This window comes from Bombina bombina, chromosome 8 (genome assembly GCF_027579735.1).
Source record: "Bombina bombina isolate aBomBom1 chromosome 8, aBomBom1.pri, whole genome shotgun sequence".
In the NCBI taxonomy this organism is placed as follows: Eukaryota; Metazoa; Chordata; class Amphibia; order Anura; family Bombinatoridae; genus Bombina; species Bombina bombina.
Window position 1 is genome coordinate 246,777,549 of NC_069506.1, and position 19,342 is coordinate 246,796,890.

The following is a 19,342-nucleotide window of genomic DNA, read 5'->3' on the forward strand; positions in this document are numbered from 1 at the left end:
CTCTTCTACAGCCTATCAAACCTCGATGACTGAAGTCCAATGTGTTTAGTGTATTAATGATAAAGGTCATTTGCAACATTTCAAAGGAAACCTAGTTTACATAGTTTGTTTTCATGCTTCTCTAAGGAGTATGGGCCCAGTGCAGTTTTTACACAAAAGCCAGGCATTTTGCAACAAAATCAAGTTAAATAAATAATGAATATACAGTATATTGCCAAGATTGCTTTTTTTTCTACACAAAAGGTGTTTCTTGCAACTTACACAGATTGCTAGATATTTTTATACATTTATACAGGGACATATGGACACATGGCAATAACCTCAATCTTTCTGAAATTTTTGTTCAATTTTGGAAAAACAAGATAAGACAATTGTTTTTAATCAAAGTGATCACAATCAGTCAAACACAGCAGAGCATGATAACTCCATTGATATTCGACCTCCATTTCCCTAAAGTTAACGACCAATAATGGCTATTGATCATGAAAAACAAATCAATACATGAGAAAATACAACTGCGCTCCTGTCCCCAACTGACCAAACTCATCATCATTCCATCATTCTCTCCTTTCAGTTTCCTCTCTCTCTGCATGTTCTTGAATATATGTTTCCTTCATGTTTTTACATTTGATTGATGGTGATGTGTTCAGTATCATTTTTTTATTTAGAGTGAGTCAATCATCATAAAAAAAGGGCCATCATCATTGTTGGCATGGGTAGCACAATCTTGTTTTTTTAGGTTGCAGCATACGCAGATCAGTGGCCAATATGGTTAACGTTTATCCATTTTGTGTTCTTGGTTGATCTATGGGTGCTGAGCATTTATTAAAGGGACACTCAACAACTTCCCAATTTACTTCCATTAACAAAATGTGCACAGTCTTTTTATATTTAAACATTTTGAGTCACCAGCTCCTACTGAGCATGTGCAAGAACTCACAGAATAAATGTATATGCATTTGTGATTTGCTGAAGGCTGTCACATGGTACGTGTATGCATTTGTGATTGGCTGATAGCTGTCACATGGTACAGTCTGATATTTTTCTATTTGCGAGATTGGAGTTATTGTTTGCACTGCAATCATTCTGCTGTCGAAAAAAATGCATATTGGGAGCTAAAGAATAGCCAAAAATATGATCAACTAGATTGGAATTAGAACCAATATTTAGCACATGAAAAGTATGATAGTCATATTAGTTTTGTAAGAGAAATCTTGCAATATTATGGTTTTCAATTAAATAACTACTTAAAAATATTAATTGTATTTAGAATATAGTGGAAAAGTAAGAGATACACATGTTTATTGAGTGAAGAGCAAAGAATAACAAATGCATTATGATAATTATTTATACACATTTGTCCTTGTGATGTCTTTTAAGTTTAGGCTCTATGGTGCCATTAATACTATATTTCAAAAAGTTTTATTGGTTTTCACAAAAATACATTGAACATGGTAAAATCACATTTCTTAAAACATTTAACTTAATAACATGAGTCATGTCAGCTTAACATATAGCAGTTACTTTTGAGATATATCTTTCCTGGTGTAGACATAGCCTAGGTGGGTATTTTGAAGGCAGTGTGCACAGTAGTGTCAAAGTCTACAATTTATTATAAATCCCTCTACTGAACTTAGCGATACAAAACACATTAGCTTAACGTATAAAAAGTACTTTCTGAAATACATCTATCCTGGTATAAATATAGACTGGGCGGTCAATATGATGGCAATGTGCTCATTAGTATCATAGTTTACAGTCTGTCATTAATACTTCTACTGGGGTGATTAATTACCTCCCTGAGTCTATCATCTTTTCTCGCCCTGGGGGCGTTGGGGGCTCGGCCAGCCGTGAGTGTGTGAAACTTGCTTTTGTTAGATCCCAGTATAATTTGATGTCTAGAAATAGGGCCTTTCTTTGTGTTTTAAAATAACTGTATTCCTCTAGAAGTAGAGTGTCATCTACATGTTTCAGCCACTCCTGCACTGTAGGCTTTACAGGGGTTTTCCACTTGCTAGCTATCAAAGACCTGGCTGAGTTCAGGGAGAACTGGATCACCTTTTGTCTAAGTTGGCATATGTTTCTGGGGAGGGCGTTCAATAGTGCAATAACGGGGGTTAGTGTAAATGTGTCATCCAATAGTTGTCTAAAAAAGAGTTCTATCTCCTGCCAAAATGGCCTGACCACGGGGCAGTCCCACCACATATGGGACATAGTTCCCCTGAGGCTGCATCCCCTCCAGCAGAGATCGGATGAATTTGGGTATATACTTTTAAGGCGTGATGGTGTCAGGTACCACCTGGACAATAACTTATAATTGAGCTCTAGAATTCTAGTGGATGATGATGATTTCTTCACCAGAGCATAAATCCTGCTCCATTCTTTGTCCTCTAGGGCAATATTTAGGTCTTGCTGCCATTTGTTTGTATATGACGGTCGTGTAACCCTGCCGTCTCCCTGTAATATGGATTTTGCTAATGATAATGTGTGTCGTAGGGGGCCTTGAGCAGTGCATATGGTCTCAAAGCGGGTCATAGGTCTCGTCCAGTCAGGCTTATGCTCAGACTTGTCAAAAAGGTGTCGCAGTTGTCCATATTTTAACCAGCTTGCAAAAACCCCATTCAGGATGTCCCCTAGTTCTTGTCTGTCTTTAAGTCTCTGTCCATTCAAAACCTTATGTATGGGTATCGTGTATCCAATCTCATCTAGAGTTTTGTTTACCAGGCTATAGTCCATGCCACCCAAGAATTCTGCGTTCGGGGACACTGGGGTCAGGGGTGATCTCAATGTTGAGATGGAAGGGCAAGTCCTCAGGACCTCATCCCAAATCGTAAATACTGAGGTGTAGAATTTGAAGGTGGTAGTCGCTACTGGTCTATGTGACTTGGGAATCCAACACAGGGATCCCACTTGCGGGGTTTTCAGTATGTGGGAGTCAATCGTTATCCAAGCCTTTGTAGCCTCGTTCCTGTTCCAATCCAATACCCTCTGTACTCCTATTGATCTATAATATGTCGCTATGCAAGGAAGTCCCACCCCCCCGGTCGCTAGAGTTTTGTAAAGAGTATTCCTATCTACTCGAGGCTTTATCGAGCCCCAAACATATTTATTTAGCAAAGCCTGCAGTTGCTTGAGAAAGTTGTGTGGAAGATGTATTGGTAGTGCTTGCATAATATACAAGATTCTGGGGAGAGCTGTCATTTTCAATGTTTGAATCCTCCCCCACCAAGAGATGGGCTTCGACCCCCAGTCCTTCAGGTCAGACTGTGTGTTATTATAGAGTGATTTAAAGTTAGCACTAAACAGAAGCTTATTTCTGGGCGTTAGGTTTATTCCTAGATATTTAATTGTCTTGGGTTGCAGTTGGTAGGGACAGTCCCTCATTAGCGAGTCTAACTCCTTTTCCGTTAAATTTATGTTTAATATCTCAGACTTTTGGTGATTAATTGAGAAGAACGATAGTTTACCAAATTCCCTAAACTCCTCTGTCACCGCGGGAAGGGATGTGTCTGGGGAGGTAAGAGATAGCAGTACATCATCCGCGTAAAGCGAGACCTTGTAGTTGTTAGGACCCAAAGATATCCCCTTAATTTGCTCATTCTGTCTTATACGCGCTGCCAGTGTCTCAATGCTCAGCACGAATAGTAAGGGAGACAAAGGGCATCCTTGCCTTGTCCCATTTCCTATCTGAAAGGAATCAGACAATACACCATTTACCTTAATCTTTGCTGTTGGTTTAAGGTACATTGACTGGATTCTGTTTATTATTAATTTTCCAAAGCCAAATTTTTCTAGGGTGGCAAATAGAAAAGACCAGTTAAGGCGGTCAAACGCCTTTTCTGCGTCAGACGTTAATAATATGGAGCTTAATCCCTGTGTCTTAGCATATTCTATTAACTGTAAAGCTCTTATGGTGTTGTCCCTGGCTTCTCTGCCAGGGACAAACCCAACCTGGTCTGTATGTATTAAGGATGGGAGGAAGGCACTGATTCTAGTTGCCAGGATTTTCGCATAGATTTTCAAGTCCGTATTTAGGAGGGATATTGGTCTAAATTTAGATGGGGTATCCGATAAGTTTTCTAGCTTCGGTATCACTGCGATATGCGCTTCTTTTGTTAGGATGGGAAATTGTTCTCTTTCATCAATGGCTTGGAACAGTGAGAGCAGGTAGGGCGCTAGTACCGTACTAAATGTTTTGTAATATTTATTCGATAGGCCATCTGGCCCAGGGCTCTTTCCTGTAGGCAGAGATTTAATAGCCTGAAGGATTTCTTGTATTGTAATTGGTTCCTCTAGTACCATTTTTTGTTGTTCGCTTAGTCTTGGGAGGTCTATTGACCTCAAATAGTTGTCTATATCTATTGCGTTTGGGGAAGGCAGGGACCTATCTAAGTTATAGATGTTGTCATAGAAGCGCCTGAAGACTTCCGCTATCTCTGGACTCTTATGGGTGTTATTTCCATAGCTGTCTTTTATGTTGAAAATATGGTGTTTGGCTGTCTTTTTATGTAGGGCCTTTGTTAATAATGCTCCCGCTCTATTCCCTCCCTGGAAATACACCTTGTTTAAGAATAATGCCTTCCTATGAGCTACTTTGGTTAGATATGAGTTAAATGCTAGTCTAGCCTCTGTTAATTTAGTGAGGGACCTATCGTCAGCAGGGGTCTGTTTATGATTGTTTTCTGCTCTGTGTAAGTCTGCCGCTAGTTCTTTGTAAGTCAGGTTATGGAGTTTCTTTAATCTAATGCTGTGGCTAATAAGATTGCCTCTTATTACCGCTTTATGAGCTTCCCATAGGACACCCTTCGTATCTACTGAGTTAGAATTATGAGTAAAGTATTCTTCCAGTTTATCCCTAATGTCCTTTACTATCACAGGGTCGTGGAGTTGTGAGTCATCTATTCTCCAAAATGAGTGTCTCAGAGGTTTTGTAGGCCAGTCCATCTCTAAGAGTACAGTCGCATGGTCAGACCAAGCTGCCGGGGTGATTTCTGTGTGGGTTGCTAAAGTGAGATGTCTGTGTTCTAACAATAGGTAGTCTATTCGAGAGTATGATTTCTTTGCAAATGAGTAAAAGGTAAAGTCTCTGGAGCGTGCATGCTGTAGTCTCCATACATCCACTAGAGATACTGATTTAAGGCTGTCTGCGACATTTATGCTGACATTGTGGGGTCCCTTTGAGCTAGAAGCTGAGCTATCTATTTTCGGTTCTAGGGGTACATTCAGGTCACCACCCACTATTAATATTCCCGTCTTGAGTTCGAGGAGTTTTTCACATACCCTCCTAATAAACCTTGCTTGTTTCACATTAGGAGCGTAAACACAAGCCAATGTGACTGGCGTTTCGAATATAGAACCTCTCAGTATAAGGAATCTGCCTTCTCTGTCTACATATTTATCTAATAATTGAAAGGGGACATTCTTATTGAACAAGACCCCAACTCCTGCTATCTTCTTGTTTGGGTTGTCATTAAAGAAACCTAAAGGGTAATCTATTGATTTAAATTTTGGGGCATGAGATCCCAGAAAATGGGTTTCTTGGATGAAAATGATGTCACCCTTAAGTTTACGGAAGTGGTTAAGGGCTATAGACCTCTTTGTGGGAGAGTTAAGGCCTCTACAGTTTTGGGACAGCAACACTAACTGTTTATTAGCCATAATCTACTAGATCTGAATGTTTTTGCTTATCGGTTGGTTTGTTGGCGTGTACTGTGGTGTGGTGTAGGCCAGCCCCCCCCGCCCCCAGAAAAGTACGAGACTTACCGCTGCTTTCTCTATATCCGGGCTTACTAGGATTTCTAATGCCTTCATGAACAGTTGAAACACCTATGTGGGAATAGTATCTCTGAGGAATCGTTTGCTGACTTCTTAAAAACAGAACAACAATAACAAGAAAAATCAATGATAACATAACAAAGCTATCAACAACAAATAACATATCTTGATCTTTAAACACAGTAGTGTCTAAATTAAACTAGGTAGGGGGTGGATAGAAATTGAAATAATCTCAACATTCACATTGGGAAATGAACAGTAAATGAATTCTATGTTACATGCATATCTTGTGAGGTTTATAGAATTAGCTCAGTATTCATCTAGCTTCTACAGGGAAACAGATATTATTAGATTCTTGAATTCCACATGCTACAGGTATATGTGGTCTCGGTTAGGTCTTCATACTCTCAATTTAAAGTCCTTCTGATGGAGGGTGAGCTCTCATTTTGGACAAACGTCCTTATTTTTAGGTCTTGCACCTAATTAATCAGGTGTCCTCCACTATTTTCGAGTTATTCTGTATTGGTGGTGTCTGGTTTCTTGTTCTTTTCCGGTTGACCTTTTGCCAATGGGGCCGCTGTGGAAGCTGCGTCTCCCCTGTTAGGTTGGTTCCTGTAAGGGATTTCTTGTGTATTGATGGTAGGGTAGGCAGTGGAATGTCAATCAATTTGCAGAATTCTTCAAGATCCTCAGTGGATTTATAAGTGGCAACTTTGTTTCCTTTGTTTACTCTTAAGCAGAAGGGAAATCCCCACCTATAGGGAATCTCCAGTTCTCGCAGGTGTTCGGTGAGGTACCTGGCTTCTTTTCTGTTATTCAGCGTCATGGGACTAAGGTCTGCATAGATTTGTATTGTGTGACCTTCGAAGCTGAGGGGAGATGCTTTCCTCGCTGCTTGCGCGACCAGTTCTTTATCTTGGTATTGATGAAATTTAATGATTATATCCCGTGGGGGGTCAGCATCTCCCGGTTTGGGTCTAAGAGCCCTATGAGCTCTGTCTAGCTGGTATGGGGGTGCAGTGTTATCTTTTGTTAGAGAATGAAAAAGTCTTTGCAGGTATTGTGGGGTGAGATCCTGTGTGACATTCTCAGGTACTCCTCTAATTCTCAGGTTCTGCCGTCTCCCCCTATTGTCTAGGTCCTCCAGGTGGCTCTTTAATTGCTGAATTTCAGTGTCTTGTATCGAGAGGCATCTAGAGTGACCATCTAATACATTGTTGGTGTCATTTGCTTGCTCTTCTATATATTCAATTCTCTCCCCCATATCTACTAAATCTTTCCTGACTTCTGCCAAGCCATCCTTTACAATCTTTGCGACTTGATGCAATAGGGTATTAAAGTCTGCTTTGGTTGGTAAGGAATCTATATCAGCCCTTGTCAATGGGGCACTTTTCTCTGATGTTGTTGATTTAGGGGATGTATTTGTAGACATTTCTCCTGCCTCTTCATCTAATTCTGCATCGGAGTGCTGTGAAGTGGTTAAAGCTTTAAAATAGGTGTTCAGTTTGGTGCTTGCAGCTGAAGTGGATTTTGCTGCTTTGTCCCCTTTTGTGAGCCGCTTTGAAGACATCCTGTGATACTAGTGATGCCGTGCAACTTGGCGCGTAATCTGTGCTGTTTATATGTTTGCAGCTTGCGGCCTAGTGGGGGTGATAAGATTTCCAGTGAGTCTATACGGTTATTGCTAACTTGAATCACTTCGATTGTTTGTGCCTTTAATGAGGTTTGTGTCCTATTGAGATTCAAATGCGACTCCAAATTTAGTGATCTGAAGGCAGAGTGCAAAACTATTTGTGTCGCATCAAGCCACGTGTGCAGATTGGGTCGTAAAAAGTGCTTTTTCTTACTTACTATCCGATTAGCAAGAATGTCCCAAGTAAGTGTTTACTTCATGAGCAAAGTCCATAAGTTTTAAGGCCCTTACGCTGTACCCCTGAGCAAAAATGTATGCGCTGCGTGCGCTTTCACTGAGAGCTGCTGCAGTCTAAGATGGCGTGTGAATCTAGTTTCGGGCCCCACCCGGTGTCTTAGTGCAAGTTAAGGTGCAAATGCTAAGGTGGCCTTTAACAAGGTCTTACTTGTAGTCCGGAGCGGGACACTGATGATCTGCAGCTTCACCTGTTGCGGGTAATGAGTGGGCCCGTCTCCGGCGTGGTCTGGATGTAACTCCGGTGTCTGAGTGGCTCCGGTACAAGGTCTTACTCCTCTTTTTTTAGTGATCTGCAGCAGCAGTGCTAATTATGAAGGGGTATCAGTCTAATAAGGGCTAAAAAGTGCGATGGATTACATGCTTATCTGGTCCCAATGTAAACTATCACACGGAGCTTCTCCTAAATGCGACTTTCCATCTTGGTAGTCGGCTCCGCCCCCCTATGGTGCCATTAATACATGGATTAGGGAATGAAACGGATTTAAGAACCATAGGCTCAATAAGTATGGGAAACATGTAAAGTGTAAGCTTAAAGGGACATGAAACCCAATTTTTTTCTTTCATAATTTAGAAAGAGCATACAATTATAAACAACTTTCTAATTTACTTCTATTATCTATTTTGCTTCATTCTCTTGATATTCTTTGCTGCACAGCATATCTAGATATGCTTAGTAGCTGCTGATTGGTAGCTGCACATAGATGCCTCCTGGGATTGGTTCACTGTGTGCATTGCTATTTCTTCATTAAAGTATATCTAAAGAATAAAGCAAATTAGGTAATAGAAGTAAATTGGAATGTTGTTTAAAATTATATTCTCTACCTTAATCAGGAAAGAAAATGTTTGGGTATAGGGTCCCTTTAATTAGTTTACAGGGTAGCCATATGATTCTTAGGCATTCTTGAAGACCCCACAGTGTTTGCCTTTACCAACTTTCATGCGTTTATTTATTTTCCTTGTTTAAAAATGTTGGTATTTCTCCCAACTCAAGGAGAAAGGAATTTGCTTTAAAGAAAGACTTTGATATCCACTAGTGGTTCCTGTGCCATCTGCTGCCCACAACTGGTTTAAACATATTGTTCCCTCAGTTTTGTCAATTAAGGCTCTAATTTCTCTCTGTTGGTGTCAGACTGTTTCAGGTTTGCCTTGAATGTCTGAAAAAATCTAAATTACTGATAAAAAAACAGGAAAAAATGAGAATAGTTCCTTTCTATAGCTCTGGTTGTCGTACAAAACGTGCATTGGCAATGGACCCTTGTGATTGGCTGAGGCAAACATAGGATATTTACAATGACCATTTAGTTTTCTAACAGAGATCAAAGGTTCAGACATCAACCAAAGTATAAAATTGTTCCACAAATTCCCAAAGCAACTGACCTTATTTATTTATTTATTGTTTTGTCAGCCTGTTTACTTACAGCAAATTGAATTTTCATGGGAACATTATCTTATTTGGCCTAGAGGCTTTTTGCTGCTACAGTGTTGTAATCGTTACCATTTTGGCTTAATACAGTAACATTACCCACGTCCGCTCACTGCTCTTCACTTTAATGCATCTAACAGATTAAGATGGATGCTAAACTCATTATTTTATACATGTATGGTTTTCAGCAGCAGTTAAGCCCTGAATTTCAAAATACTTACATACTAAACAGATGTTTTAAAAGATTTTAAAACTGTAACATCCATTTGCAAAACTGCTTGACATCTCCGGTAAATAGTTTTTTCTGCTTTAATTATGGCCAGATAAGGTTAGCTGTAATGAGTTTGCTCACTACTCAAAGCAATTACTGTCTAGTATGTAGATGTTTTAGGTAAAGTACAACATTTTATATGAAACTTAGGTTATAGAATTAGCCTTTGACCTTTACAGGAAACATGGGACAAGGTTATAGCTATACATAATTAAACATGATATGCCTTTACAATTCCAGCACTTAAAGGGATACTAAACCCACATTTTTTCTTTCATGATTCAGTAAAAGCACGCAATTTTAAGTAACTTTCTAATTTACTCATATTATAAAATTTTTTCATCGTTCTCTTGCTATCTTTATATAAAAAGAAGGAATGTAAAGCATAGGAGCCGACAAATTTTTGGTTCCGAACCTGGGTTATGCTTGCTTATTGGTGGCTACATGTCAGCCACCAATAAGCAAGCGCTATCCATGGTGCTGAACCTAAAATGGGCAGGCTCCTAAGCGTTAAATTCCTGCTTTTTAAATAATGATATAAAGAGAATGAAGAAAAATTGATAATAGGAGTAAATTAGAAAGTTGCTTAAAATTGCGTGCTCTATGTGAATCACAATTTCAGCGTTAAAACAGCAACACTTACGAGTCTTGTCGGTATACCTGTACCACAAGTCTTTTAGCTTTAAACGCAACGTGAGTCCCGCACACAAAAAAATTACGTTTTTGCATGGGATTTCCATAGCGCTGACATTACAAGTTTTGCGGTGAGGCTAAAAAGCTTGCGTTCCAGCCTATACCGACACAATCCGTTTCGCAAAACTGTTACACAAAACTCATAACTAAAGTGTTACAAAGTACACTAACACCCAAAAACTACATATTAACCCTTAAACCGAGGCCCTCCCGCATCGCAAAAACTATAATAAACTTATTAACCCCTAATATGCCGCTCTCATCATCGCCGCCACTAATAAAATGTATTAACCCTATTCCGCTGCTACCTGACATCGCCGCCACTAAATAAAGTTATTAACCCCTAAACCTCTGGCCTCCCACATCACTTCCACTAAATAAACCTATTAACCCCTAAACCGACAGCAGCCCACATTGCAAAAAACTAAATTAAACTATTAACCCCTAAACCTAACAACCCAATAAGTTTAAATTAAAATTGCAAGATCCCTATCTTAAAATAAAAAAAAACTTACCTGGGAAATTAAAAAAACCTAAGTTTAAACTATAAATTAAACTAACATTACTTTTATACTTAAATTAAAATAACTATCAATTATATAAATTACTCATTAAAAACACTACTAAAAAAAAAATCTACAGTTACAAAAAATTAAAAATACTAAATTACAGAAAATAAAAAATACTAAATTACGAAAAATAACAAACAAAATTATCTAAAATATTTTTTTTACACCTAATCTAATAGCCCTATAAAAATAAAAAAGCCCCCCCAATATAAAAAAACCCTAGCCTACAGTAAACTACCAATAGCCCTTAAAAGGGCCTTTTGTAGGGCATTGCCCTAAAGAAATCAGCTCTTTTCCCTGAAAAAGAATACAAAGTCCCACCCAACAGTAAAACCCAACCAATACCGAAAAATAAAAAACCTAAGCTACCCATTGCCATGAAAATGGCATTTGTATGGACATTGCTCTTAAAATGGCATTCAGCTCTTTTTCTTGCCCTTCAAATGGCATTTAGCTTTTTAAGACGAGCCCAAACCCTAATCTAAAAAAAAAAAAAAACACCCCAAAAAAGTGGGTGCGGAGCGTCTCAATCCTGAAGACATCCGGTGCGGAGCATCCTCTTCATTGCAATGAATCTTCAATGCAAGGGAGCCGTTTCAAAATGGCATCCCTTGCATTCCTATTGGCTGATTTGATTTTTGAAATTCAAATTAGCCAATAGGATGAGAGCTACTGAAATTTTATTGACTGATTTGCACAATGATAGGGGTTTTTTAAGTGATTTGTGAAGTTTTGGAATCCAGTAAAAAACTGGTATCTTAGGTTTAGCATTAGATAGCTTTGTTCTTGACAAGTAATTCAATTTGATCTTGCATCATTTAAGAGAAACAATAATTCATTGTGTGATTTAATAAAGTCCTCATTTGTCACTCGGGTATATTGGTTGACATCAGAGATCTGAGGTATAGCCTCACCAATATAATAGTCCTGGTCAAGGTCCCCTCTTCACTGCAATTACCCTCTGTGGCTTGTACTGATTCCTCGCCTTTGGAACCCTGCATGTGGATAAGTATACATCTGACCGGTACGCCGGAGATAACCCTGGCTGCGTTCCACTTCACACTATTTGAGAGTGCAGCACCTATGGTTCCGTGAGTGAATATACTATGCATCACCTATTCTGCCTTAAGTGAGGGTTTTGTGACTGTGATTGTGCAAGGATTTATCAGGTTGTCTGAAGATTTAACATCTGCTTGTGGAACTGTCTTGCTCTATGCTTACGCTTGTGCTCTGCTACTCTGTGCATTATATTCAGCCTAAACTGGAGAACTTAATTAGCATTGACTGCTTTGCTGAGCTTGCTAACACTTAAGCATACATGCTTTTCTGCAGTGCTTTTCTCTTTCCAGCAACCATTGGAAATCTTTTTTGGCATTAACTGTTATACTGAGCATATGAGGTGCACCACTTTATTCATCTAAGTTGGACATCTCCTTGTACTCTACAATTTATGGGGGACCCCTATCGTGTATGATTTTAAATGTTTAAATATTTATATCTTTGTATTTCTAATAAATATATTATACATTTATGCATAGATCGTTTGTATCTGATTCTTTACTTATTTTGATGTAGAATTATAGGTGCTGTTTACCTAGACTTATAGATCCCACTTATTTTGTGAGATCTACTCCCTTTTTTATGTTTGTATTGATATTCCTTTCTAGGTTGCACTATAAGCTTTATGGTATAGAATGTTGTGAAGTGAGCATTAGACTTTTTTCTTCTTTTTTATTATAAGAAAGAGCATGTTTATTGTCACACTTTGTTCGAGGGTCAGTTAAGTGTATAGAATGTTACTGAGGTAATGTCTACACACACAAATCACAACTAGTGCATACCTCCCTGTCCTGAATTAGTAATAGAGATCCGATGGCGGAGTAGCCTTGAACAGTGGGTTTGGCTGTGTAACTTTTGAGGTGGAGCTGAGTGGCTATTGGACAGGAGGGACAGCAGGCAGAGCTTCAAAACCATGACTATTCTGCAAAACTCTGCCAATGGGTCACTGCTCTTAAAGAAACACTAGAGTTAAAATTACATTATCATGATTTAGATAGAGCATGCAATTTTAAACAACTTACCATACAATTCACTTCCATTATCAAAACGTGCACAATCTTACTCTGCCAATGGGTCACTGCTCTTAAAGAAACACTAGAGTTAAAATTACATTATCATGATTTAGATAGAGCATGCAATTTTTTTTTTTATCATTTATTTTGTTACCAACAATGAGTACAATTCCATGAAAACAGAGGATCAAAATATTATGATTCATAGACAACAATCAAGAGAAATAATTAATCATTAACATTCAAAAACCCCAAACAGGAGAGGAAAAAGAAAAAAAATGAAAAAAAAGAACTGCATATTACCCATCATATATCAAGCGGTTGATCCTAAACCATCTGTCTAACTTCTCTTACCTCATTGTTGGATTGTTTTATTTATATTTTAAAGAAAGGGAAAAGAGAAAAAAAAAAAAAAAAGGGGGGGGGGGGGAAGGGGGGAGGGGAAGGGAAGAGAGAGAAAAAAAAAAAAAAAAAAAAAGGAAGAGATAAAGGATAGGATGGAGGGAGAAGGAAGAGCCCGGTTCTCTAAAAATTCCTCTAAATCACCAGATACCCAATAGTATTATCTCCGAATTCTTAAATGGGGAAATCAAGTAATCGATTTCTCTTTCAGGAAAAATCTTAATGAATGGCGCCCATTTATCGAAAAATTTCTTTACATCAATTTCATTATCTATATTGGTATTTTTCTGTTCTAAGACACATTGTTTCTTTATATGATCCCTGATTTCAGGAATAGTTGGTATCAACCTCATTTTCCATTTCTTACATATCAAGTATCTGGTAGCTAGGATAGATAAATTAACTAGTTTCTCATTAGGCTGTTGCCCATCTTCAGGTTTTAGACAAAATATGATCTGGAACAGTGAAAGAGCTATTCGGTCAATTTTAAGTTTATTCTTGAGCCAATACTCCAGCTTGGACCATATATTTCTCAGTCTAGGGCACTGCCAAAACATATGTATTAAATCTGCAGCTAAATAAGAACATTTAGGGCATTTGTTAAACTCATGATTTTGGACTCTGAGGCCTTTTTCCGGGGTGAAGTATGCCCCATGTAAAAGTTTCAGATGAGCATCTCGCCAATTAGAAGAAAATGTCGTTTTTATTACTTTATTGACTGAAAGTTGAATAGTTTCAGAATCAATATTGCTGTATGGAATTAAACTATTCCAGGTCAAGGCCAACTTTTCCATCATAGGGGTGGCCCTGTTGAGGCTCAATGTATAGTAGCACGATGCAATGGACATGGAAGAATTTTTAGATATTGTTAACCAGGTTTCTAAGCTACCCAAGGACCAGTTCCACCCAGTCTTATGGATGAGATCTGCTATATAATGTCTTATCTGTAGGTATGCGAAAAAATCTTTGTTTGGCAGATTGAATTCAGTCCGTAATTCCTCGAAAGATTTAACACATTTTCTCTCCTGGTTAATTAAATGAACAACTCTATTCAGACCATTGCTGTGCCATCTATTAAAAACAACTGAGTTCAGACCTGGTTGGAAATTCGGGTTTCTAATTAAGGGGAGATATTTTGATACCAAGGGAGATATTGAAAGAGATTTGGATAATTTAGACCATGCTTTAAGCGGGTTCAGAATGAATTTAAGTTCCTTTATGCTTGTTGGAAGATCTCTGAGGTCCATGTGTGCCAGGGCTATTGGAGAATATGGTTCACAAACATTAAGTTCAAGATCATTGTTTAGAACATAGTTCTTAGTTAAGAACCAATCTACTAATATGCGGGCTAGAAAACAGAGGTTATAGGATCTTAAATTTGGCAAAGCCAGTCCTCCCATTTCTCTTGGCGCTGTTAATTTAGAAAAAGCTATCTTCGATTTTTTCCCCTGCCATATAAATTGGCCAATTGACGAATTTATTGACCGTATATCTTTCTCGAATAAGATCAATGGGACATTTTGTAAAATGTAGAGCAACTTGGGGAGAAGTACCATTTTAAATAGGGCTGTTCGGCCGGATATTGAAAGTGGTAAATTTTGCCAGACCCTAAGCCTTTCCTTGATATATCCTAACATTGGGGTTATATTCGCCTTATACAAATCTTTTAAATTAATTGGAATTTTAATTCCTAAATATTTCATTGAGTCTGAAACCACTCTGAAGGGTAAATCTGTCTTGCTAGTCTTATTTTTCCTGAGCCAAATTAATTCAGATTTTGTGGCATTTACTTTATATCCTGAGAATACCCCAAAATGGTCAGTAATCTGCAGGAGCTTTGGAATATTTTTTGCTGTATTAGATAAATATATAAGTCATCCGCGTATAATCCTACTTTCATTTCATGGTTTCTAATTTTTATACCCTCCAGTGAGCTCCTGATCCTAATTGCTAAAGGTTCTATGGCTACGTCAAAGAGGAGCGGAGAGAGAGGACAACCCTGCCGAGTGCCCCTCTTCAATGCAATTGAGGGGGAAATGTCATTATTAATGATCAAGCTTGTAGAAGAATACTTGTATAAATTTTCCACAAGTTTAGGGAAATTGCCATTAATCCCAAACCTTGCTAACGAACAAATTAAATGTTTATGGATTACTAGATCGAAAGCTTTTTCCGCGTCAAGAGACAAAATGGCCAGGTCGAGGGGGTCCTCCCCCCCCGCCCCCTGTACAGATTTTCCCTGAGTATATTCCAAAGTGACCAATAACTCCCTAATTTTTGCTGACGAGTTCCGATTATTAAGGAATCCAGCTTGGTCCGGGTGGATTACCATAGACAAAATGGGTTGAAGCCGTGTTGCTAAGATGGAGGAGAGGATTTTATAATCTGAGTTTAACAGTGCGATTGGTCTATAAGACTCTTTACATGTGGGATCCTTCCCTTCTTTTAGAATCAACGTGGTGAGTGAAGAGGCGAAAGAAGACGTAGGCTGTTTGTGGTGAATAAAAATATTATTGTATAGTCTGGCTAAATGACAGACAATCTCTGAAGATAAGATTTTGTAGAATTCATTGGGCAATCCATCCGGACCAGCTGCCTTGTTTAGGGAAAGTTTGGCAATTATTTTTTCAATCTCTTCCCTTGTAATGGGAGCATTAAGTCTAGCAATCTCCTCAGGAGTTGCCATAGGAAAGATGATTTTACTATAGAATTCAGTCGCTTTATCTATATCAAACTCCGTATTAGTATAGAGTTGCTGATAATATTGATGAAATATATTTGTAATTTCTTCAGATTTAACTAAATATTTCCCATTATGTTGGATTTTGTCAATATTGGATTTTTTATTCTCGTTCTTAATTAATTTAGATAGCATTTTTCCAGATTTATTTCCAAATTTATGCAGTTTAGCCTGCAGCCTCAACTCGCTAAATGTTTCCTGAGTTAAATGAAAGGTATCTCTCGCGGTTTTAGCTCGAAGGTAACTAGCCCAATTTACAGGAGTTTTTTCCAGTAAATAAAGATTGTAAGAGTTAATTAATGAATTATGAACTTCCTTTTCTCTTGCTTTTCTTCTCTTATTTTGAGTAACAGAATATGCGATAATTTCCCCTCTGAGGACTGCTTTAGCAGTTTCCCAGAAGATGTCTGTGCGTTCGACATAGTTGATATTAAATTGAGCATATTCCGTAAATTTATTCCTCAGCCACTGTTTGAACTTCAAATCAGTGAAGAGATAATAAGGGAAGAAGAATCGCAAGGTCTTTGAACTGGATTGAGCCCGGGTAAATTCAAGAGATATAGGCCCGTGGTCTGATAAAAAAATTGGCATTATCTCAGATTTTATCATTGTGGAGTTCAAATGATCGCTGATTAAGAACAAGTCAATCCTCGACAAGGTTTTATGAGCCTTGGATAGGCAGGTGAAATCTTGAATGTCAGGATTCTGATATCTCCAGATGTCTCGTAAAGAGAGGATCAGTTTAATATTCTTAATCATTTTAGAGTCAAGATTATCCTTCTTCTGTTTCAAGGACTTAGTGTCTTTTCTAAGTCTATCTATTGGACATTGAGGGGCCATATTGAAGTCCCCCCCCAAGATTAAGTGGCCTTCCATACTAGAAAGGAGTTTAGCTTGTAATGAATCCCAAAATTCAGGATCAGTTTTATTCGGGCCATATACATTACAGATTGTATATTTTGCCTGTCCAATTTTCACTTTAACTAGGACATACCTCCCCCCGGGGTCAGCCTCAGAGTGTAGAATCTCCGCTTGAATTTTTTTACCTATTAGTAATGCAACTCCCCTTTTCTTCCCTACACTCGGAGCCGCATATACTTCCTTTACCCAGGATGATTTTAACTTTAATGACTCTTCTAAATTTAAGTGAGTTTCCTGTATTAAACCAATATCTGCCTGGGCTTTCCGCAGGTGTGATAAAATTGCCTTACGTTTAATGGGGGAAGAAATTCCCCCTACATTCCAGGATATGATTTTAAAGTTATCAGTTTTATACGCCATATATCTTTAAAAAAGAGAGGGAAAAGATTGGGAGACATGAGTGGAAGAAGAGAACCGGACGGCAAGAAAAAAAAAAAAAAAAAAAAAAAAAAAAGGGGGAAACACAGGAAGGGAAAGAGAGAAGGAAAAAAAAAAAAAAAAAAAAAAGGGGGAAAACAAAAGGGGAGGGGGGGGGGAGAAGGGAAAGAAAGAGAGAAGGTGGGGATTCCAATTCTTCATTTTTATAACTGCCATCGCCAAACTACTGGTTTCAGAAAATGCTAAGTTGTGGATTATGTTTGTGTGTCTAGTGTCTTAAAAAGATTTTCAGCAACTTGGACATCATCAATCATATGTGTTATCCCCCTAATTACCACTTTCAGTTTGGAGGGATAGATCAGGACCGCCCTATACCCATGTTGGATGAATTTGGAGCAAATCGGAGCCATCTCCCTTCTCTTTAAAGCTGTATCTGCCGCAAAGTCCTGAAAAATCATAATTCTATTATCATCTATCGTAATAGGTTGGTTCTTACGAAAATATTGCAATAAAAGATCTTTATCTTTATAATTAAGTAATCTTACGATTATAGGTCGAGGTCTACTGCTGTTATTTCTGTCTAAACGTGGAGAGCCTATTCTGTGGACTCTTTCGACTATAATCGATGGATGAGTAGAAGGGATTTTTAGAGCTTTAGTGAGAGTGTCAGATATAAAGGTATCCAGATTTTCAAATTTCTTACTTTCAGGGAGGCCTATTATTCTTAGATTATTTCGTCTGGACCGGTTTTCAAGGTCCTCTACCCTGTCCATCACTTTTTGTAGTTTTTTGGCTGAGGTCTCAATTTTGGTACTATGTATAGTGGCTTGATCTTCTAGATCCGATACCCTCTGCTCTACTTCTTGCAGCCTGCTTGAGAACTGCCTCACCTCATGAGTTAATGAGGAGATATCTTGCTTAATTTCAATTTTAAGTAAGTCAAATTTAGGGGCTAGAGCCTCTAAAATATTAGTCACCAGTATCTGCATATTAAAATTTTCTGGTATTGGTGTCACGTTAATGGGATTTATTTGTTCAACAACTGGGTCTGGCGTGTTCTTAAGTTTTCTGTCTCTATGCCTTCCTGCCATATTTGGGGAAGGGATTTTGGGGGAGTTAGAAAGGAATCTGTCCATGTATCGTGTGAATGTGAGTGAGATTTAAGTGCTACACAAGGTGGAAAAAAAAAAAAAAAAAAAAAAAAGGGGGGGAGGCGTATTGTGAGTGGTTAATTAGTTATAAGGGTAAGTGAGGTAGTGCTAGTGAGGTGAAAGTGAGGGAAAGGGAGTGTCTGGGGGCTCCAAGAGCCCAGGAGTGCTAGCGAGCTTAGGGCCCGATACTGTATCAATTGTGCTGGGTAACCCAGTAGATTGAACTATCATTGGTGTGAGCCAAAAAAAAAAAAAAAAAAAGTTTATTGCGATAACACAGACTTATTCCTCTTCAAACCCCCGAAGTCCAGGTCACGCTTCTACCAGTATTAATTTACTATATTATTGATCCTCTATTAGAATTAGCCAATAGGCGTGGTTTTTGACCAGGGCAGGCAATTATTCTTTCGAAAGAGAAAAGTGTGCAAACAATTTTAAAAATGTATTCTTCAGAGTCTCAGATGTATACTATCCATTTATAATGAGCCTAGTAATATTTAGTGTACCCCATTACTCTATTTTAAGCATGGTAGCAAGATAATTAAATTTTTAGTTATATCAGATTGTATTTGTAAAGCAATTAGGCTAGCTGCAAATTTTTCAATTTTGATCACAAGCAGAGTAGGTACAGAGGAGAAAAAAGGAAAAAGAGTAAGCTACAAAGACAAAACAAGATTCATACATTCCGCTGACAATTAGAGGGAAACAAATTGACACCTCTGAGTTTTACCCTAGTTAGTAATAAATTACTATGACAATTAGGCTTGGCTTTAGATCAGTTATGTCTGTAACTTAAACTAGAAGTAAATTTACTTGATTAGGGAAATATATGTCAGACAAGAGAGGAACTGTATGTAGGTTCCTGAAGTTAATTAAGTGTTCATAACTTTAATTTAAAACTCCCAGTCTCACTAAGAGCTACAAGCACTTATGTTCCCCTAAAAATGCCTTAGATAACTTATTCTCTATTATTCTGACTGCCCATGTAAGGTATAAGCATATGAAAAGCCAGAAAAA